The 9,838-nt window shown below is 32.4% G+C and overlaps 3 non-coding genes across 3 annotated transcripts; 1 reads left to right on the plus strand and 2 right to left on the minus strand.

The window, feature by feature from the left end:
- Positions 1-4,917: 4,917 nt before the first annotated feature.
- Positions 4,918-4,989, plus strand: Trnad-guc. Its single transcript has one exon. It is a non-coding gene; the product is annotated as a tRNA-Asp (tRNA).
- A 2,785-nt stretch (positions 4,990-7,774) lies between these two features.
- Positions 7,775-7,846, minus strand: Trnad-guc. Its single transcript has one exon. It is a non-coding gene; the product is annotated as a tRNA-Asp (tRNA).
- A 565-nt stretch (positions 7,847-8,411) lies between these two features.
- On the minus strand, positions 8,412-8,483 carry Trnad-guc. Its single transcript has one exon. It is a non-coding gene; the product is annotated as a tRNA-Asp (tRNA).
- Between the last annotated feature and the right edge of the window lie 1,355 nt (positions 8,484-9,838).

A 9,838-nucleotide genomic window follows, 5' to 3' on the forward strand; every position in this document is an offset into this window, starting at 1 on the left:
ATTGTATAAGGTTATTAATACATTTTTAATCAGTTTTACGACCAAAATTATGTGACAACACTGCTCCAGACAAATATGTTACTGACAATGTTAGCGCAACGCTATTGCATCGCTGCTACCACCCCAATATTGTTGTCGCACCAACTGCCGCCTGCTTGCACGTTAAATCGTAGTATCACTACGTAGATAAATTAATTGGGTAAGAGTCATAAACTTGAGATTTTAGCTTTTGATTTAAGATTTGTCTTCCTTTTTATGTTCAATTGGTGTATCTAACTCAATCACTGTTATATTTTAAAATGTCAATAGAAATAATCGTTTAATATGTATTTTTTCGTAAACGTCCATCGGCAATTTAAGTTTACTTCTTTCAACAATGAGACCAGAATAAAATTCAAAATAGGTATAATCGATGTCATTGGTTGATTTATGTATCAAGTATTTAGTTAACAAGCCTACTACTGTAACAATTTGACAAAGTCTGTAAGATTAGGTAAAAATAAATTGTTAACGGTTGCAGGCCGCATTTTTAACTTGGCATTCTTGGATCTATTCATTTGAATTTCAAATGAACGACAAGAAAACTTAGTTTTACATATGTAACGAGTTTATTGTGCAAATCTGTGCTCAAGTTTTGTATAAATTTGCTAGTAAATAGTTATGAAATGTTTCTGTTAGAGAACTTTTAAAATATTAGGTATATCTGTCACTGTTTCAAGAATAAATTTCATTTCAAAAGAAGAAAATAATGTATGAGTTTAAAGTAGCTTATTTATAGGTACACACTAAAATATTTGTTTACCTACTGTATTGGTACAATGCTGTAAAGTACATGGTCATAAGTTTTTAAATTACTAAAAATGGTTGAATAAGCAATATAGACATATGAATAATATTTAAATAGTTTTATATAAAAATGCGTTACAAATGCATTCATGATTGATAATCATGTATAAAAGTATAATTCATGTGGAAGGCAAAGAGAATAGGTAGTATTTATGCACGCAACTCGCTGACCAAATCATTGAGGGACACTGAGAACAGAAACGGTCTCAGATTAGATCCTTGTAAAACTCCTGAAACGGCAATGATATCCCGCATCGTGACACCCATGAATTTGACAGATAGTTTTCGGTTCTTCAAGTGAGAACGAAACCACTCAAGGAGTCTGCCAACGATGCCGTAGGCTGCCAAGTTTGTTAAAAGATGTGGAGGCTTACAGTAATAAACGCTTTGAGAAGTCTGTGTAACAACTGCAAACGTGTAGATGACCGTAGATATCTTAATCAAAACGCTACCCTTTGTTGTCCCGAGCATCTCTTGAATGTGCTTAATCTGCCAGTAACAAGTGATTCAACAACCTTTCGTAGGCCAATTGATTAATAAAATGAAAATCTGTTAACGTTTTTCTAGTAACACAGTATGAATTTAGATATTAATAAATCAGATCTAATTTAAATAAAATATAAAACAGTAAAATTGCACCAAGATAGACCCCAACATAAATATTGCTTCCTATTTAATTATTTATATTACATTTTTCCTTTAGGGACAATAACAGAAAACCGAATACAAATGAATATGGATTTTGAATACAAATGAGAACATATATACTATACTAAAGTGTAGTTTCATTTTGGTGTCACATTTTAGCTTAGGCTTGTGACGTTACCATTAAAATGTCATTTACTCGTGAATAGAGGACAGACACGTTTAAATGATTTAACTATGATGGATGAGGTATAGATAATAATGATGATGTAGATATGGATGATGTTTTTACACAATATCGAAACATTGTTATTACTCTTAAATTATTACGATATTTTATGGAAATCTATTCAGTCAGCAGCTGTTACTCGACACTATTTTGGTCTCAAAGCTGTTGACTCTTTAGCAAGCACGAAGTAATTAAATAATTTTTCTTCACAAGATTTTGATGGGATTTTGTTCTACTATAAAACATTTACTCTGCTTTTAACTAATGTTAATAAATGAAAGTCTAAAAAGGGAGATAAATTTAATAAAGTAATCGATTGTACCTCTTTTTTTCTTGTTTGGTCATTTCATTGTACCAGCGCTTAACCTTTACCCAGAATTTACGTTGTAATACTCTTCACTTAAATGTACTGTAAAATAATAAATTGCCTACCACTAAATGAACTATTTTATAATCATGGTTTTAATTTAAAATATATATATATATATACTCGTATATATACAACGCGCAACGTAGCTGACTCTTGTTTAAGTCTTTTTGACACCCCAACATTTAAACATTAAAATTCTCTGAATAAAGATAATCTTATCTGATCGTTATACGCACTGTTTATAAGCCCTCATAAATTAAATTAAAGATATTTTTGCTCCATAAATATATATTATATTAAATAACAAGCCTGTGCTTTACGCAACAAACTGTATCTCGTTGGTAGTCTCATTGGAACACTATCTTCACACGTCATTCATGATACCGGGGTTCGTCGAGTCTTATGTCTAGATCTACACATAAGTGAAGATCTACAATCTAGTGTAAATTTACCTTACCACCGATCATAAGAATCAAGTCATTCATTTTTACATCTTGCATGATTGGAGTAAGTTATATATAATATTTTATTTATTATATTTTTGCACACAAGAAGAATATACGAATTGTGTGTAGTTGTCGTGTGAGTAAAATATAACAATAACAGCACATTCCCACGGCTTCGCCCACCATTTCAATTCAACAGTCCGTGTATTTGATGAAATAACTCTCAAGATTTCAGTAACACTTGAACTATTTCAGACCAACGTGGAAGAACTCTAACGTTGAAGTTTATAGGTTTCTTAGTGAGAATACTTATCATGTAATACGATAGGGTCCTATGGTATTTTTCAAATTTAATTAGTGATATATCAAGCATCAGGTACTCATTTTTCAGAGTTCATGTTATAGAGGATCAGATGTTAAGCATAATTGTGGGTAAACCATATTTCTGGTTTTCCTCTTCTATTTAATATTAATTATATTTCCAACGCCAATTTGAGTTTGCTATTTTGTCTCGAGAAACAATATAAACATGCAACAATATATAACACATTTCAATAAGTTATGACAGTTGTCTTTCATCCCATATTACGATGGGGTCCTTTGATATTTTTGAAATAAAGTATTTCAGTGTTCAAAGTTATAAGAAGCTATAATAATAAAAGAGGAGTGGATATCATAAACATTAATTTTTCATAAGCTGCTGTGTAAAATATTTTTATCTCGAAAAAGAATTCAAATTTATAATTAATAAATACAGATCTGTCTTATTTAGACCGTCTAGTTGACTAGATTTTAAAATTAGCTGATGTATGATTAAAACATTCTTAAAATGTATTAAATTTAAAATTAAGTTATAAAATGGAACATTCCTTTTTGGTTTATGCAAGTTAGAAATGTTTTGGTTATGTTAAATTGCATTTACAAATAATGGTCTCTCAAAATTTTAATGCACAATACCAAATCCATGATTAGTTATTCTTACTCTTAATAGAGTAATGATATTTTTATAATCTTTGGGCCATACTTATAAGTATATATATATATATATATATATATATATATATATATATATATATATATATATATATATATATATTGTGCATACCTTGGACTGAAGTCCACTGCAGTTAAATGTGTCTAGTTCTGCACTTGTATTCCACTTCGTGTAAAGGGGTAAAGTGATAGATCCGAACTTCTCGCTATGCCTTACTATTCAATACTAAATCTGTGCATTACATATACACACAAAGACCTGAACTTTTCAAACTAGCCTGATTCACTAATAATATTTACAATTATTTTAATTCCATCAAGGAAACGTTTGCATACTTTGCGGGCCACCCAGCTAGGTGCCTCTGTATCCTCAGAATCGTTTCTCGAAAGAATAAATATCTGTAAACCTGATACAGTACATGATCTTGCTTCCCAATCCATGTTGGGTATATCATATTATTTTCTTGGGCCATTCTAGGAATTATATCAGTATTTATATACTTAACCAGTATTGTATACTTCATCAGTGAAAAATGGATGATATATCACCTCAATGATATTCTGTCATTAGAATTGCATTAAGTGTCTGTCGTATTTCTTTGTAAATTCACTTGCTATAATCACGAACTCAATGTGCTCGCTTGTTTCGTCAAATACACAGAGGGAATGGTATGTTGAGTCATGCTAATGACTAATCGCTCAGTTATGTTCCTTCAACTTCTGTAAATATGCCGTCCCTCAAAGCGTAGGCAAAACAAAATTCAATACACATGTACACATTCACAATTTTTTTCATTAAGTAAAATCCAGAAAATAACCATTTCATTTGCTATGATAAAGTATATATATGCCGGTGTAATTTAATCCGATCTTCGTATCTTTTGTTCCATAGTCGATTTTTGCCTTGTTTCCCAATCAAGACCACGTATACACAGGTCTCAGAAGCGTACTTTTTTACTATCACGGTCGTTCCATGCTTTCACAATATAAATGTAACCAAATTTAATGTATTAATTTAGTTAAATTAATTAAAAATATGATTGCACTATCATAAAGCAATATTTACACAGGACAGGGATTACATTTAACAGGCTGATTCATCTAATATTTCACAACTTTAGAGACCAATATGGGATTTTTTTACTGCTATAGAGACCAGTGAGGCGTATCCCGGAGGTATTTTCGAAATATGGATAGGCCTTTATTCATCCAAGGGTCGCTCAGTATGTCCATGTCAGATTTCAGTACAATCGGTTAAATGGTAGTTAAAGCAAAAAAAAAAAACAAAGGTACTTTCGCACTCATAATATTATTAGTATTGCAACATTGTAACATGTGACTCAGTAGTCTCACAGCAATCTCACAATTGTGTCTCATTACTTAGCAAGTCTTCGGTAGTATAGTGGTCAGTATCCCCGCCTGTCACGCGGGAGACCGGGGTTCGATTCCCCGCCGGAGAGATCACTTTTTGTACAAATTATTTAAATATTAGAAGAATCAAATACTGTTTAAACCTCCCAATATTATAATTAGTGTTAATAATATTGTGTAAGTTAAATTTTTACAAGAACGATGCAAGTACTAGTTTTGTTTAATTGACGTTAGAAAAAAAGATAAGAATTTCGACACTGAAGACTCGGCAGTCTTGTGCCAAAGTATGTCTAGCACCGTTAGTATATCTTTGGAAGTTTTACACATTATATTGAAACAAGTACTTAATTTCTTCTGCCTTTCAGGACTGGAATTAGTTTAATTCATATGATACTGTAAAAATCATTTTTTGTAAGCCTTATGCATATACGAGGTGTGTTTATTGTTCAGAAGGAAAGATAGCAGTTGCCTCACAGAAGACATGAAAATTTCGAACCCAACTCACAAATGATGCCCTATTATATCTTTATCAACTTTTACTAACAATATTATTACTCTATAGAAAAGGTTGTTTGTAAACATCCTTAATACATCCTGGTAGGTTTGTCTGTAACTTTTCTTGTGAATGGATTAACGTACAGGGGAGAAATGTACCACCATTCTTGGTCTGTTAAACTAGTTTTTACTCTACTTATTAAACCGGCAGTTGAATACAAGGACCCGAAATAGATTCCCTTTCTCCCCCTTCTAGAAGTAAGCTCCTCGTGTCTACATATGCGCACATTTTCCTGGTTGTGGCAATAAGACAACCTTAAACTGTTGAACCTAAAATATCTTATACCGAAAATATACACCGGGAACTTATATTATTCAATTGATTTTTTTTCATTCTTTTATTCCTTCATTTGCTATTTTCAAGCCAGTGACTAAACTAAAAATTGATTTCTTATAATAGGCCTACTTAGGAAAAACACTTTTGATAATATGGTAGAAATCTATAAATTTTTCAAATGTAAGTAGGCATACATCCCTCAGATACTATAAATGTTCATCATTAAGAGTACTAGAGTTTAACCTTACTATTATACCATGGTGTGTACGTGTAGGAGCATTTCTGATTCAAAATGTTTGTACTTCCAACGTCACAGCTGAGTCTGCCCTGTTACCTCGAACAATAAAATAGAAATACACAGATCTCGGAAACCTCTAAGGTCAAAAAGACTTCTAGCCATTTTCAGATACTTCATATCTAACATATGTCCAGTACCATAGTAGACTTTTACTTGTCCCGACAAAGAAAAACACATACCTACGACTGAGATGCCTTTTTTGGTTAAAAAGTGTCCAATTTTGGTCTATTAAATTCACTTACGGTGGTACAACTGCTTTTGGTTAGTGCTTTTAAGTGCTTTATGTCCAGATAAAAAACTTGTATATGCTTTGAAAATAGCTCTCGAAAATGTACTTCAGTCAAAAGGCTCACCTCTTGTAATCTACGTTTTCTTGTACTGTTGGAGAAAATATACGTAAATACGTAGGGCCTAGGACTGTAAGACGATTACGGTCTAGGCGGGTAGGCGTACATCCTACCTACTTCCTATCTACAGTTGGAGGAATTTTAGCTGTGCTCGTAGGGCCCAGATATTACCCTCTCAACAAATAAACGCTATCTGTGTGGCGGGTTGCGTTTACGTGCTAGCCGCTGAGATGAAGGCGCAACAATCTCTTTAACGACTTTAAACTCACGATTTTGATTTGCAGATAAAATTGACAAATACGTTATTTTCAAAAACACGTTAAACAACACTATAATAACTGAAAAACAAGGATAAGTCCTATTATTGCTATTATTTGGATTTCTCTTATTATTTAATTCCACCAAAATCAGCACTTTTACAAAACAGACTGATTTTAGCGAGTGTGATGAGTTATTTGGGCCAATACGATTCCTGAAAGGAGGGTTTTACCCATGAGTCACAGAAAATGTTTTCGGGACGCAGCGCATAATGCTACCCCGCCACCCCTCCCGCCCATCACCACACACTCAAGGTCACGCGCACAGCTAAAGTCCTCGAACTGTACTCTTGGCATAAGAGGTAGATTCTTATCATGTTCATGTAACTTTCAAAAATGATCATTCATAAGGCTATGCGAATCTTATTTTTCGGAATACAGTCTGGGAAAGAACAGGTTGTTGAGGTATGTTGGTGGTTAGTTCTCTGTTTTCCTTAAGCAACTGTTACAGTGTCATATCACAACGTTAATTAAACCCTCCATTGTGAATATTTTACGTGAAGACAATCACATCTTTTGGTTTTGTACCACTGTTTAAATAATATTTATAATGCTTTAGATGTTTTAGATTCGTCACTGGTGCAATCTGGATTACGTTATATATTAACTTTGTATTTACTAACTGCGTTACTCTATTGATAAAGCACTATACAATTGATATTTAATATAATTAAAATGTAAACTGATGTTCCAGCCAATTTTTTCACTTAAATAAGTGGAACACCTATTTTGTGTCTTGATTAAATCAGGTAAATCTCGATTATGCAACATAAATAAAACATTTTTTCTGAATTCCAAAATATTCAAAGAAAATTCTTAATCTTTGTCGACATATGAACTTTTCTCTCGGATATCAGTTAATATTGTACATAAAAAATTAGCCGATTAGGTCCACCCGTTCTCGAAATTAACGAATAGTAAAAAATGTTGAAACTAATTTACATTTATAAGATTCCATTAATATAATATTAATAATATTTATTCCAATCTTGGAAGGTTTAAAAAATATTGTAATATACTAGAAGTTTATTAATATATTTAACTCCTTTAAACTTTGAATAAGTTGTGCAAAAACAATTTCTCTCCGGCGGGGAATCGAACCCCGGTCTCCCGCGTGACAGGCGGGGATACTGACCACTATACTACCGAAGACTTACTATGAGATGACATAACATTGTGAGATTGCTATGAGACTACCGTATATTCAATTCGTTGCTGTAGTCTTTAAGCTGCGTTTAGGCCTACACTAACGAGTTAAGTTGGGACAGGAATTACTCAACTGATGTTACATAATGTAAATACGGATAACAGTTTTTAATCGCGAGTACTGTTGCAAGCAGTTGCAACAGCTGCATCATTGGTTGATGCGAGTGCAATGTAAAATGTTTTCATACACAACAGTGATATCTTGGCAATATTTATAATTGAAATTTCAATATACGAATCTGCTTCCTAACACTCGTATACAACTGACGACACTAGTTGGAAAACTACCCGCGAAAACTATTTTGCTGTTTAGATTAGCAATTTTTACCGTCAGATACAAACCTTGCTCAATATCTTGCTAGTGTAAAACATACTTAAATAACAGCAATCAAAATTCTATAAAATATTAATAACACTCATCATAAACATTTAAGTTATATAATATCAAATACCTATTTCTTATAATCTATGCATATGGTAGTGATTCAGTAAATCGTGTGCAAAAAGTGAACTCTCCGGCGGGGAATCGAACCCCGGTCTCCCGCGTGACAGGCGGGGATACTGACCACTATACTACCGAAGACTTACTAAGTGGGGAGCCACAATTATGAGATTGCTGCGAGACTGTTGAGTCACTAACAGAGCATGCTGACAATATAGTATATATTACCTAAATGATAATTTCACACAATGCGTTTATTATTCTTGAGTACAAATAATGATAAATAAAATATTCATTAAACTAAGTCCTATCATTTGCATGCATTGAGTACAGCACTTGTTTCTTATCATCATCGGTTAATGTAATTTTACGATAGATTATTTACAAATCTCGGTTGTACTCCAGTCTCACAAGTTACAGACGGGGACATTTACTACTATACAAATGAAAATAGATCACTTTTTAAATATTTCCCAAATGTTAGGATATTATTTGCTATCCTAATTACAATTGTTGACGCTATTTAAAGGGGAAAACTTATATTATAGTCATGATACCAGCGTGTAAGCATCTTGTAACAAAACTATACACATTAGGACTTGTATTATTACATTTAAATGTCCTACAAGTTGTGCGTCTACTCATTTTTACAACCCAAACATGTGTCTGTCCAAAAACATGATAGCAGTTAAAGTAAACCCTTTTCAATAAAATCCATCAGAGTAAAAGTAAGTTCCATTTAATTGAATTCAGAAAGGAAGGAGTTAAGCCAAGGACTATATCGTATAAGGACTTAACCGAGATAAAACTAAAAGATCTAAACCGATGGCTGAACTGATTGGACGATGTTCTTTTTTCCATAGCTGCGTCAGTCGAACATTGAGAGATTCGTTGAACCAATTTCGACCAATTCCACTCCAAGGGCTGGCTTGGACATTTGCCCGATAATCATTCTGTGTTTTATTTAGCTCAATAATTTTCCTACCTAAGTTCATTTATCTTTATATTTATAAGTATTCCAAATATATAATCCTTATAAACAAGCGGTGCCTGCTTCTGTCTTACATTTCTGAACTAAATGGAGTTAAAAATATTACTGATCATTCCTTACCTTCTAAAGTTTTGTATTGTAATTGAATAAAGAAGTCCTTATTTCTGATATCGGTGTAATGAGCAATATCATACAAGTAATACAATTGTACTAAAACATATTTAAATTAAATAAGGCAAAAGAAGCATTTAAACGAACTGGTAAATTACAGTGCATGAATAGTATGAAAATACAAAGTTAGTTATAAACTCCTAAGATATGCATTAAAGCTGTCAAGCTATTGCGTACAGATTATTGAATGCTATATTCAATGAAAGCTACTAGCATTTACATATGTTTACCTCATTCATACGCGATTGAATATGTATAACAATTATTTATAATTATATCCATATCATAACAAAAGTCAACATTTAATTCTTTGTACAGCAAAAATTTATAAAAA

Source organism: Homalodisca vitripennis, chromosome 5 (assembly GCF_021130785.1).
Source record: "Homalodisca vitripennis isolate AUS2020 chromosome 5, UT_GWSS_2.1, whole genome shotgun sequence".
Taxonomy (NCBI): Eukaryota; Metazoa; Arthropoda; class Insecta; order Hemiptera; family Cicadellidae; genus Homalodisca; species Homalodisca vitripennis.